The sequence below is a fragment of the Enhydra lutris genome, unplaced genomic scaffold, assembly GCF_002288905.1.
Source record: "Enhydra lutris kenyoni isolate GAN:26980312 unplaced genomic scaffold, ASM228890v2 scaffoldscaffold9, whole genome shotgun sequence".
Lineage (NCBI taxonomy): Eukaryota > Metazoa > Chordata > Mammalia > Carnivora > Mustelidae > Enhydra > Enhydra lutris.
Window position 1 is genome coordinate 53443227 of NW_019154093.1, and position 14284 is coordinate 53457510.

Genomic DNA, 14284 nt, shown 5'->3' on the forward strand with positions numbered 1-14284 from the left:
TGTCCAGTAAGTGAAGTTTCCACCATCTGATTATCTTTAGGGGGTCACCACCTCTCTCTGTGGACATCCAGGCTCCCAGTCCTGCCTAGAGAAGATTCTACATGGAGACAGTGTGGCATTTATTTAGCTCTCATTTGTATTGAGCTCAGGGCTCGTGGAAAGTGGTATGTTGACAACACTGCTTCCTAGCATGACATCACAGAAAGAAGTCTGAAGATACTGTTTAATAAGAACCCTGTAAAGATAAGAGAAATGGTAGGAAGAATTGAAGGACGCTGTTTCCTTCCTAATATCTATCATGAATCATTGCTTGGAGGGCAAGCGGAGAACAGAGGTACCCAGGGACAGCACTCTGGCCTGGGGGTCAGAAGAGGGCCTTCCATACAGGGCAGCTCTCACCTTTCTCCCCTTGCTTTGGTGTGAGGCTGGCCAAGGCTGTAGGGCTGTCTGATGAGCGCGAGGGAATGGTTAGCCTTTGTTGGCATCTACTTTTGTCATCTACTCTGCTGAAGAAATCCATTGAACATGGCCTCCCCACAATTACCCAGCACCTAGTAAAATCTTCCAGTGGGGGCAGTTCTGAAAGAAGTAGACTATTCTGTCTTCACAGAGGATTTACCGCCATCCTTGGGGACTTCTCTTTCCAGAAAAAGGCAGTATTCTTTCCCTGCCCTCTTCTACAGCCAAAAGGAAAATAAGGTGTAAGATTCTTTTTTGAGTTAATTTTGAGTTTCTTGAGGGACAAAAGTTTCTTGGAAAAACAATGCTTCATTCCTTTCTTTAAAAAATTCTTTCCTGGAATACAACTCAATGATGAGTCCCCCAAAGGCCCCTGAAGTGGTTTTTTTTTGTTGTTGTTAAAAAAAAAAAGAGAGAGAGAGAGAGAGAGAGAGAGAGATGGTGTCAGGCCAGGTCTTTAGAGCATCTGAAGAAGACTTCTGGTTGCTGCCCTGCTGAGCCCACGGCTCTCCTCATGGAGCTCTTCTCCAGGGCTGGAGCATGAAGGAGGGTTGCGGCTGGGGAGAGGCTGGCTCAGTGTCTGACTCCACGTGATCTTGCTTAAAGAACGTGTCCTGCTGTCCCCCACCAGAATATTATGGAAGCCGAAGGATCTGCCTGTTGGAAGGCAGAAGAGTGGGAGCAGGGAGCAGACAATAGTGGGCTTCGCTTCTTGATAGTGAATGGAAAAGAAAAGCTGTGTCCGCACCCCAGGTGAAGTGCTTAGAGGTCCTTCCCGGAGGGCTGCTTTCTGAGGCGATGCTCTTCCAGGGCTGCTTGACCACCTGGTAGAGCCACCTGCTAACTGACAGAAGGAGTCTGAGGATGGAGGGAAGTGACCAGGCAATGGTATGCCCCCAGGGAATGACAGGAGCTTAGGCTGGGAAGGGGATGGAGGAAGAATGCAAATCAGGGAGATGGTACTTGAGTGAAACTGGTGGCCTCATTGAAACCCCAAAGGGTACCTGCTTATTTTGATTCATGTCCATGAAATGGCTCAGTGGGGTCTCAAAGATTACTTAGCTTCAACCCCTGAGTTTAGAGTTGAGGAAACTGAGGTCCAGGGGAGCTTCAGCTAGCCTTTGGTCACAAGGTGAGTGTGTGGCTCAGCAGGGTCCAAGATCTGAGCTGCAGTTCTGGGTCTTATCTCTGCTGGCGACAGTTGGGGTTCCTTTAGCTTGCCCCTCTGAGATAGAGGAATAGCCATGAGAAAACCATTGACCTTGGCGTCAGGTGACCTTGGCTTTGAGGTCTAATTGCCCAGTTCCCAATTTGACAACACACTTCCCCGGGTTTTCCAGATGAGGGCAGAGTACCACCCCCTTGGTCTCAAGCTGGTGACCTGTAAAGATGAGCAGGAAGAGAAGGCCCAAGGCTGATCTGGAGCCCTTTGGTGCATCTCCAGCCCTTCCGTCTCTTGGACGTGGCAGTTACTGGGCAACATGACCCTTGAGGAGAAGATAAACTGCTTCAGATAGGAAGGGTTTATCTTTGAGGTTATTGCAAATGGGCCTGACTCCTTAATCTAGTTCTTCCCAGATCTGAACTGGTAGCCAGATAAACTGCTGGCTGCCTGATTTTTTGTATTTATCAAGTCTAAACAATTATCAGAAGGCAATTATCCCCTGGGAAGCCAGTGGCTCGAGAGATAAGCAGTGCCCTGCAGGCCTGGTTTCTGCCTCGGATCCGTAAACCGTCACTCAAATGCCCTGTGGGGATTTTCTCCTCTTTCCCACAGCCCTATATTTTAAGGGAGACTTGATGTTCCAGCACTCCGTTTTGGTGTTTTCTTGCCCATAGAGGAAATGAAATCCAGTGGTTCTTATAGGTGGGTAAATCTTTTTAAAAGGTCCTTTTGTTATCACTGTGGGGTCTGTGAGCACTAGACATGGGGGCCGGGGTGGGGGCGGGTTTCAGGGACCAGTGAGAACTTAGAACAGAGTTTGCTACACCCGGAAGTATAGCAAATGCTTCTGGCCACACACCCTTCAGATTGTTGGTGAGGAAGCCAGAACACAGAGGGATCTGATATGCTGTGAAAGGAGCGTGCTCTTTAGAGTTAAGCAGAGGTGGGTCTGAAGTTTGCTTGCCTTTGGCATTGGTCAGCTGTCTGACCTTGGGTAACCTTCCGGAGCCCCTCTTTCCTCATCTGTCATGTGGAAATGATAATCTCAACCTCACAGCATTGTTGTGAGAGGTAAAATCTATTTGCCTCTGGTCAAGGTCACACATATAATTGGAGGCAGAGCCAACGTCAGAGCCCTAGTATCCTGGCTCCCAGATCTCTATTCTTTCCATTACATGGTGGAATCTTCTTCTCTGGAGGTCTGCAATTTACCATGAAATAAAAAGTAAAGCTTCTGCTTTGTCCCACCCCAAATTCGAATTCAGTGTTTCTCAGAAGGCTCCTCCAGATGGTCTGAGGCTCAGTTCTGCTTAGGACTCATGTTTACACGATGACAGCATCTATATTTTTTCTGGATGAATTAATAATCGACTTGCCATTGTATTTAGGAAAAACCAGACATCACCTCATGGACGTCTCATTGAAAGGGAGCGTCATTTATTCCACTTATCCTGGCAGATTTTCTATTTAGGCTTGGTGGCAGCAAGAACAGGGGTCTTGGGAGGCTTTTTGTGCAGCTGAAGGGTGTTTACTGGTCCAAGGGGATGACAGGCCCCGTCCAAGGTCGAGGGGGGCCCCAGTCTGAGGTCCTTGCCTCTCTCGCCTGGGCGTTGTCTGCGCTTCGGACACTAGGTGGCGCCACAGGAACATCCTCGCGGCCCGAGGCGCGGTCGCAGGCAGGGAGGACTCGCTTTGAGCCGCGAATTCTCGGGCTTTCCACGCAGGGCTAGGGTTCCGGCTAGCCACTTCTCGCCGCCCTGTCCGCCCACCAAAAGCACGGCTTCTCTCCGGGGGAAGCCCTGGTGGTGTCCTGCCCGGCGATGGGAGTTGTACGTATCCTATTTGGTTTTAGGATTCACCAATTCAGCATTTTAAACCCCAAAGGACTAAGCGTGTTTGTTCCTCATCGGTCGCCCCCGCCCCCTGTGTCCGTAAGGATTCATTTGCTTTGAGTGGCATCGTTACAAGGGTTTGGGGTGCTAAATATAGTTCCCTTTCCCCCTCTTTTGAAAGGCTGCAGACGTGATACACTTCTGTTTGCCTGATGGGCGCTTCGGAGCCGGCCTAGAGCGGTTGCCGTGGGGGCTGTGGGGGTTGCGGGGGCTCCGAGGCCCGAGGGCGTTTAGGTGCCGGGCTCAGATGTAGCCGCGCTGTACCGTGCGACCCCACGGCCCTTGGGCGCGAGCGCCCCCTGGAGGCGGGCCGGGGAGCGGGGCACGGAGTGCCGCCCGCAGCCCGGAGGTCGCCGCCCCTTTTCGGTTCCTCTCAGGTTCCCGCAGAGATTCCCAGCTGCCTCTCCAGTCGCAATCAAGTTTCCCTACTTCAGAGTCAGTTGCTGTTCTCTCACGCCTGCATCACCAGTTACCTTTTCCTCTGTCCCCATCCAGCCAAATGGCTTCTGTCGGCCCCATGGGTTGTCCGTCTCGCTCCACCGTTCGTGCGCCACCGACGCTCATTCTGAGGTCTCCGTTGGTCTGGACCCTCAGGCTCTGGTTTAGGCGGGATCCGGGGTTCGTCCCCACACCAGGGCTTCCCGCCACGTCCCCATTCTGGAGAGTCAAGAATGAAGCCAAGTTTGGCCCCTTTCCTTCGCACGCTTCGGGTGTTCTTCCTTGCCTGTTTACCAGGCTGTCAGATCTGGAAGTGGTATGTGAAGAAAGGCAGTTTCTTTTTCTGCCCCAGAAGCTGCCTTTTGACTAGGAAGTGCCATGTCTTAGGAGTGCAGGCCTGGCAAGTTCAACTACGTTAGCCTCAGCTGTGGGGACAGAGACGCTAGACAGAGTGATCTAGCGACAACCGTCAGGGGAAGGAGAAGGTAGAGGGAGGGCCAGGAAGGGTCAGGAGAACTAGGGGCCCCATGACTGCAGGCCTGTGGTGTTTGAATCCTGCCTCTGACCTCTGTGAGCTCTGGGTCTGTGGGCGGGTCCCTTCAGGGCTTGAGCCTCAGTCCCCTGCTAATGGGAATACTACTACCTACCTCATAGGGTTGTGGTGAAGATGATTAACTAGTATGTTTATGAGGTGCCCTCTTGACAATATATGGCCCATATATGATAGCGGTTTGATGATTCAGTCTAAGCCACTGCTCCAGTCTTTCACCATGCTGATTATACGGACATCTTAAAGTACCAGCTTTTTTCACCGTGTTTGGGATTGGGAGAAAGGTTCCCCGAGATACCAGTGTTTTCCTTCATTTTTTAAAAAAGATTTTATTTATTTGTCTGAGAGAGAGCACAAGTGGGGGACGGGAGGGGCAGAGGAAGAGAAAGAGAGAGAAGCAGACTCCAGCTAAGCAGGGAGCCCAAGGTTGGGCTTGGCCCCAGCACCCAGAGCTCATGACCTAAACTGAAGGCAGATGCTTAACTGACTGAGCAACCCAGGGGCCCCTGTTTTCACTCATGGGTTACAAAGCCCTTTCCTCTCCTTAGTAGAAAGGAAGAGAAGGTAAATGACTTATTTTCTTCTCCAGGGACTCTTGAGGAGAGAGATTCATGATGTAGCCATGCCACTGGGGATAAACACTGTAATGTGGGGGGATTCAGGGTCAGCTCCCTCCCCCACTCAAGAGGAATTTCACACAGGCCCCTTCACTTTGAGAAATATTGTTATGCCATCTTGTTGGAATGGCCCTCTGCTTGGCAGCTGTCCATCTCTTTAGTTTTGGTGGAAGTCAGCAGGTTTGTAAAGATTTCTTACGATGAGACTGTGTAAACCATCCCTTTAACTAAAAACCAAGCCAGATATTCCTTTGCCTCTAAATACTTCTTGCTACCAAAAATATAAAGAAAAGTCTTCTCTCAGTGTCTGGTTTCGTTGTGTAGAAATCATCATGTGCTGCTAAGGAATGATAACCTTTATTTTTTTCTTCTAGTTTTATTGAGATATATTGACACACAACACTGTTTAGTTGAAGGCATGTACTACCCTCATTTTAAGAGTTTGAAATATTAACACCGTCGACACCACACATTTCAATAATGCTGTCTGTGTTTTAATGTTATTGATATTAAGAAGTTGACAAGCACACATCTTTCACTCTGTAGGTGAAACTGGGACACTTTTTAAAAACAGATTATTTATTTATTTGAGAGAGAGAGCAAGCATGAACAGCAGGGAGGAGCAGAGGCAGAGGGAAAAGCAGGCTCCCAACTGAGCAGGGAGACCGATGAGGGGCTGGATCCCAGGATTCCAAGATCATGACCTGAGCCCAAAGTAGATGATCAACCGACTAAGCCACCCAGGTGCCCCTGAAACTGGACCACTTCTGATCATCCATTTCTCTCGTTCCCAGTCCTGGTCCAGTGTGCCCATAGGTGATACAGGGATCTCTGAAGGTCCCACCAGCCTCTGTAGTGGGTCACCTGCCCTTCCATGGACAGAACAAATGGACTGGGATTCCTGCTGTGACCCCATCTGAAAGGAGGCAGACCCTTCTCCCAGCTCAGGACCATCAGCGCGAGGCAGCTCTGAGGACTGTTTGAGACAGTACACGAAAGACCTTGACTCGCTGCTCTTGCCTCACTGCCCCAGCCCTGTGGTCCTGGGTCCACGGCGGCAAACTGAGCTCGTTAGTTAGTAAATACTATGAATTGACTGATAGAGCTCGCTGTCGTCTAGTACAAATGACTCAGTTTATTAATGCTCTGCCAAAGATGGCTCCTTCACTGGCCAGCAGCCTTAAGCAATATTTCATTAAAACTGGCTTAATTATTTTTAAAAGACAGCCCAATTAAAAGCTATACATATTTTCTATGTATGTGTTTATATAGAGAGCTGTATATATAAATATATTCCTAACTGTGTATATGTATGTATATATATATACATACATACATACACACACACACACACACTTAGCAATTTAATTATATGGTATGAATTGTTGGAAGAATACCCAGGAGCTGGCTCCCTTTCTGTCACTGGATTCAGACTAGAGGCCACCCTGTGAGGCGGTGGCATTGGTGGCTTCTCAGTGACTTCATGATGGAAGTCCCAGATGCACAGAACCCTGTCCCACTGTCAGGGCCCAGCTGCTCTGGGAGAGATAAGTTCTGCTCCTCCCCTGTCCTGGTAGTGTCAAGGTGCTTGAGCTGGGGAAGGTTGGGGGAAGGTGTCCTCGCCAAAAGAGACATGGACTTTGGGCTTTTGTTTCTGGAGCTCACTGTCAGAGCTTTCCTAATGAGCAAATATATTCTCTTTAAGGAAACAAACAAACAAAGCAAAACCACTAATTCATCTGGGTTTTATTCATTTGTTTTAAATACAAACAAACAAAAGGAGAGGGGAGAAGTGGTTATTTCTGCACCAAGTATTTCAAATGCAAGTTCCTCCACTGCTCAGGGTGTTTGGATGGTGCTTGTCACCATAGGACCCACAGGGCTAGTTCCAACCGTTATTTGGTAAGGCTTTTTTTCTTTCCAAAATTCCCAGCGTTCCTTTAAGGCCCATTTAGCTGCGGGTTTTGTTTATTCTCCCGGCAATCAGCATTTAAAATAAGACAAACAAGCATTTTTCCTGGTCTGTGAATCCCTGCTGGCCAGCCTCCACCTGCACACCTGAAGCCAACGTGTCCAATTGAATTTCTTTGTAACCCATCTCCCCTTCAAAGAGACCTGCCCTCTCCGTATACCAACCTGGAAAGAGAGAACTTAAGCAGGGAAAATGTAATTTTAAGAATTGCTAATGATGCTAGAAATCTGCAATGCAATTAGCATCATTGGATTTGGCGCTCCTCCGCTCCTCCAAAGGCACGGAGCCTGGCGTCGGACCGCACTGGCAGCAGCGACAAGCTCCCCCACGCGCGCCTGGGCGCCCCGGGTAGGCTGGCGGTGCGCGGCACCAACATATGAGCCTTGCGTTAGGCTTCCTCTCTTTCTCTCTTTCAGCAACTGACTTCTTTGTCTCTTTTCCCGGTTGCGGGGTTGGGGGAAGGGTGGGGTGGATTTTTTCCACTTGGTTCTATCCTTAGCATTCAGTCCTCCAGTGGGGTCATTCTGTTTTCCATAAGAGGGACCCCCACTTTGTGACCTCATTTTGCCCTCTTGGATTTTAGTACTTCCCCTTACCCACGTTCCTCCCTCTCCAGGAACCCCAGGAATTCTTGGTGCCTCAGCAATTGTGAAAGCGCCCACCCCATTACCCTCCATAAGAGAGATGTTCCTTTCTCCCTCTTTCTCTTTTTTTCTTCCCTAACTTCCATTTCCTTGCCACTCTCTATGGCTCAGAAGTATTATGAAGAGTTAAAAATAGGGAGATGGAAGGAGCCAGAGGGGGAGAGAGAGAGTGAGAAAGCAGAAAAGAGAAAATGAATTATTGGATTCAAAATAAACCTTTACTTTTTCATAGGAGAATTATTTTTACTCTCTGAAAAAAATAGCCTGGGCCAGGCAGGGAAAACCATGTTAGCCCGCTAAGAGGTTACAAAATCCAGAAGATGATCTTGACGTGTCTGCTCAATTTAGCAAAGGCTTCTACTCTGGGGATCCTCACTCAGATACAGAGGCCCAAATCAGAAGCTTGTAGAGGGGAGCTATTCTTCCAAGATTCCAGATGTGTCTGTGAGACAACACGTTATGGGGCAAATTGATTTCACCCTTGGGAAACTGGAGATTTTTTCAAAGTTATGTCTGCAAAGCCGGCTAATGCATTTCCCCATTAGTGCATTAAAGTGTGCCCTTATTAATTCAAACATAAAGGCAACAAAATAAGCTGTTAAATTTAAAATATAATACATATATAATGAGGAGAATGTGTGAAAGCCTTATTCAAATGAAAATACAGGAGTGTTTGAACTACTGAGGTATCTTTTGTATTGAATTATGAGCATATGTAATAGATTTAATTATTAATTTCCCCATTGTTCTATGCACACAGACAGGGTTCAAGGCACAGTCATTCTCTGGCTTTCATAGATCTAATTTGTATAATTATTGCCTGAATAAAGAATTGCTCCAATTCCTAGCTCTCTTTCTTTTTTTCCCCCTTCTAAATACTATTTCAATGCTGCATTCCAAAAGGGGAACACCTGCCACTTCTTCAAAGTCAGCTGATCATTTGGAATGATGGACGGTGCTGTTGCCGATGACGTCCCCTTTCAAGTCTCTTTGTCTAAGTGAATTATCGTGCATCCTTTTAATTTTATTGAACAAATTACATTTGTCAAGGTCTATCTTTGTAAATAAATGATAACTAGAGACACATGGATGCGTATTTCTGCTGTTCAAGGGCTCTTGTTCCATTTCTGGAAGCCAGATGAACATGGAACAAAGGAGAAACTTTCCTCTAAAAGCAATTATCTTTCTGCATTCCCATCAGTATAATTATATTGCAGGGAATTTTAAGAAGCTGTAGAAGTAGAATTGAATGCTTAAAACTGTGTTTGCTGAATTGCTATGCAAAAGTTGAGCAGGCTGTATTGCATCACACTAAATAGTCTAATGCTCTCCTGGCCGCATCTCTCTGAGTTCAGAGCATGCCTGCAGGATGGAGACAGTGCGGGAGGGGTGGGGCAGAGGAGGGCCACATTTAGCAGTTCCTGTGTTGCCTGAAAGGAATATTTGATGACATTTCTGAAGCCTGGGGCTGTTAGCAAGGCGACTAGGGCTGTGTACAACTAAGCTACCCATTTCCAGACTGTTTGGGAAGCTTCTGAGTTGCACAGTGCTTTCTGCCTGGAACAGAAATTTACTGGCTTATTAACTAATCCATGAATGGTGGTGGAATAAGGAAGGGGTCGTCCATGAAATCATGGTGGCCACAACTGCCCTGCTCCCAAAAGCAAGTAGGCAGCTGGTTTAGGGAGATAATGAGTGTGGTTTGTGTGGCTACTGTGTCAATATTGCGTGTCAACAAGGGTCATTTCTTTATCATTGGCTCTCCCCCACTTTAGTGAAGTAAACTATATTGTCTCATCACGGATGGCTAGCCATAGTCTCATCCTTCCTTCTTCCCAGTTTTTACAAAACCACCTGAGGGACATTTGGGAGAGGGGAGAGGAAAGCACCGGTGAGAAATGACAATAGAAAATGCCAGAATCCTGGTTCGTTTTGTACTGGCTGGTGGGTTTTGACTTATTAGACAGTTGATGGGATTACACTATGGTCTAGAGATCCTGAGGACAAGAAACCCAGAAGCAAGATGATTTTATATCTTCAAAGGGAGATGGGCAAAGAACGCATTAAAAGCCAAGAAATAACATTCCTGGTTCACAAGAGCCTATATTGAGCGGCGGAGGGAGCAAAGGCCCGGGGGTCGGAATCAGGGGCAGCCACTGGGCCTCCTGCAACTATCAAATGAAGACCAGATGATCAAAAAGCTTATGTTACGATTCTGGGTCCAAGATCACGATTCCTAGTATATGGAGCATTAATCTCCCATAGGAAAGTGGTAGAGGGAGGATCCAACATCTGGGGTTGAGTTGCTAGAGCTTTATGAATGTGCTGAAGAGAGAAAAATGATTTATTCTCATAAGAAAATGAGTCCAGTGCTTTCTATCTCCAATTTCTGTGGCTGAGGCTCGGTGATAAGCAAGGGCTAAGACCCAAGGGGTCACTGAAGTTTGCCAGGTCAGAAAGGGGTAGGTCTATAAAATAAGTTTAAAATGGTACCTTGGGCACCTTTGTTACTGAAAAGACTCCTCTCTCTGGAAAAAAGGGGCTGCTGTGATTTGTTTGATTCCGATCTTCTCACTCAGTAGGCAGCGAAGGGAATGAGCAGAGAGGGCCCGCATGTCTAGCTTAGTCCTGAATTTAGTCCTGTCAGCAACCCCCCACCCCCACAGTGGCAGCACCATGCCTGCTGCTAGGAATAGAAATTCACGTAAGACATGATTCCTGTTAACAGGACCAGGTTGTATGAGTCTGGGGGAGAGGCCAGGTAGGAACTTCGGGGATTATAGGACAGAGTGATAAGAGTCGTGATGAGGTTCTCCTGGGAGCGGGGAGGGCTGGTGCGAGAGCAAGCAAGGAGCACATGACTCAACCCAGGGCCCAGTCAGGGAAGGCCATGGGAGGAAGTGAGGCTTACATGGAAATAGATAAAAGTGGCGGGGGTGGGGGGGAATGGTAACAGGCAAGAGTATGCGAGGACCACTGACAAGCTTGTTCAGGAAGCTGCCAATATTTCAAGATGGCCAAGGAGAAGGGCAGGCATGGATGAGGGCAAAGGAATGAGGAGGTTTACCATGTGGCAGACAAGGAGGGGTCTGAGAGCCTAGCCAGGAAGCTTGAACTTTATGGCCCACATTATGGATAAGTAATGAAGGAGTCTCACAGGTGAGTGACATATTCAGGGGCAAACTTTACAAGGGTCACACTGGGAGCCAGGATCAGTGACTGGGGCTCTGTACAGAATAAAATGTGGAACCCCCTATTTGAAAACAAGAAAAAATTACTGTTAATGCTACTAAAATAAAGAGCTTTTTCCCATTTGTTCTGTAGTCTCTCAAGCGGTCATGGTGTTTTTTACATTTGCTATTTAATGTTACCTCTGTTAGGCACAGGGATACCCATGGGGTAAGTGGAGACACTCAGAATCCTGGGGCCCTCCCTCAAGACTTGGGACATGTGTGCCCCACTAGCTGCTGCTTCTCACTCTTAGTATCTGCTGGACTAAGGGGCTGTGCCTCAGCTCCAGGTGGAACCAGGCATCTCCATTTCCTAGAGGCCTGATGCCTCCACCCTTGGCAGGCAGATGCTCCCACAAGGGTATTACAATCTCTGTGTCAGGATGCCTTGGGTGTCTGGGACTGGGGTGGTCGCAAGGTTTGCCTGCACAAAGTCACCTGCCAAGTACATGGTGACACTGCCAACTTAGGGTGGAGAGAGCCATCACCATGTCCATCCCCCCCAAACATCGTGCGGGATGCTTGCCCAACTATGAACCTCTCACACATGTGCCCCCTCACCAGGCCCCTGCTGCTGCTGGAGTTGGTAGTGGTCACTGGAAGGGATTAGGGAGAAGGGGCCTGGGCAGGGCCTATGGTGCCAGAACACAGGTAAGTGAATGGCTGAGAAGCTGTCCCAGGAGGTAGGAGGTGGTAGAAGGTATGGTACACAGGAGCCAAGGCTCTAAGTCTCCAGTGTGTAGTTCATTGTCTCATGGACTTTACTTCCCCAAACACTAAATCATTAAGAATTTCAAGATGGCAGCCACAGTGAACTAAACCCCAAGGACGGGGTCCTTGTGAGTATGGGTGACCATGCAGTTGCACGGGTCACTTACCCATGAAGATTATTGGCAGCAGGAAGCTGTAGAGGAGTTAGGCTGAAGGCAGGGAATCCATTAGGAAGGGGCAGGAGCTATCTGAGTGATGAATCATGTAGCTAAGGCAGTGGTATGGGGATGGGGAGGAAGTGGAGATGGCAGACATTTGGAGCAGGGGAGTAAGTGGGACAGTGGTATATAAGGGAGCTTCCAAAGTGCTAGTGTGGGCAACTGCTACTTTATGAAATACCTTCACAAGAGTTTTATCATTCAGTCTGCAGAATAGCCCTGTGGAATATACATTTTGTTACTTCCATTTTATGGTGAGGAAATGGCACCAAGAAGTAAGGTCATTTATTCAAGTTCATCCAGTCAGAAGACTTGGGACTCAATCCAAGGTGTTTGTTTCAATTGCCTATTCTATGCACTGTAACATTTGGCCCCTCTGCTGCTCTAGATGACTGAGGTCTGCTTCATTCATTCATTCATTGCGTCACTGAGCAGATACCTGTTACGTGGTCACAATGGGCCACGTGCTCATGTAGGTGCTGGCAATACTTCTGTAAGCAAGCCAGACAAGGCCTCTGCTCTTGGGGAGTGTGCATTCTAGCACAGCCCAGGAGCCACATTGAATCAGAGATTCCCATAGGGCTTTGAGGGCTGGTAGAGGCCATTATTTATTTTTCTCTTTTGTTTCTCATCCCGGTTTGTAATGAATTAGAGTTTGATTAGCTGCGTCAGAGCAATCATGACTACAGGGAGGGAAATAAAGTGTCCTTTCGACCAACCCTATCCAAAAGCTGTGTGTAATTAAAAAATCAGACCCTAATTCTCATCATCTCTACCTGAGCTGGCAGAGGTCTGTTTATCCTGTAGATAAATAATTATGTTATTTTGTTCTTACATTAAAATATATATATGTGTATATATATATATATCTGTTCAAACAATGTTATGAATCTCAGGCTAAGAAACTGGGTCCTTCTGATGAAGGATGCATTTCAGAGTATTAAATTGTTGCCAAGCCAACAGCAACGGTTCTGAATACTGTTCAGATGACTCAACGGTGTGGGTCAGGAAGGCACTTGGCTGGTTGATGACTCAGCCCCTCCTGGTATCTTGTACTGTAGAAGACCGTCAGGAAGGTATGTGTCAAATGGTGTTAGGATGAACCTTTTCCCCCTTGATGCACAGCCCCCGAACTAGAATGGCTGCCAGATGGCATGGGTGCTAGAACATGAGCATTCAGGGTATGAGGCAATCACAGGAAGTTCGGAGGCTGCAATCCTTTTAAAGGCAACGAATGCTATGTTTGATAGGAAACAGCATTATAAAAAGACTAATCACCAAGTGAGTAGACACAGAGAACTCAAATCATCGTTCTTGTGGGAGAACCTGCTGGACCCAATGGTGTTTCTGTGGCCTGGCCTGTGTCAGAGGCTCTGGAGGAGGGCAACATGAAAATGTGTGATGCCAGTGGGCCCCAACCAGACCATATATGTCAACACAGTCCTCGACTTCTGAGCAAATGGCCAAGATGGGATTGGGAGAATCAGTACAGGTCCTGGAGGTCTGGTCCATAGAAGTCCTGGGCACAGTAGTGACTCAAGGAGCCTGATTCAAACCAAGGGGCTTCATGGGATTGGGAGACCATCCTGATACCGCTCCTGCCCCCCCTTGGGGACATCAACATCATTCTGGGCCCTGTGTGGCTGCCCGTTGTGTACTGGAGGCCCTCTTGTCGTATGTTTGCTATGTGAGGCATGACTCCTCCCGGTGGCCTTTCCTTCCTGGCCCCATGGCATTGCATTGCCCTGTTCTCACAGTCCCTCTCCATAGTAACAGACGCTTCCACTGAGTTAACACCTCAACCCATTAAGCTTAAGTGCTTTTCAAAACATTTTATTATTGGCTGAGTGTTTGTGAAGCAGCTTACCTTGAACTCCCATCGGCTTCAAGAGGTTTTGTGCCTGTCTTGTATCCCAGAGAACTGTGTCACAAACCCAGCACATTCTGGCATGTGTGATTGCACCCTTCCCTTCTCTGTCTCTCCAGAGAGCGTGATGGCACTCATGGGAAGGCCATGAAGAATTCTGATTTCGTCCTTTATACCACTGCCTGGCCAATTTAAAAGGGGACGTCATCCCCTTTTAAAAATGTTTAAATTGTATGTTAAATGGATGGAATCTGCCCCCCGGACTCAGACAGTGAGTACATGACTAGCTGAGTGAAGTTTTCCAGGCCGTTCCATTGAGTGAGAGACCTAATGGGCCACGTTCTGGGTCTTTTCTGAGACCCTTCCTGGTATCAAATTCTTTCATCTCCGTTGGCAGCCGGTCACCTCTGTCTGTTGCCATCATGATGTGATAGTTTGGCTGTCCCAAGGAAATGATGTTCATTTGTTAACATCTTGGTAAAATTTCTTAAGTAGACACACCAGTGTTTAATAGTAAATAG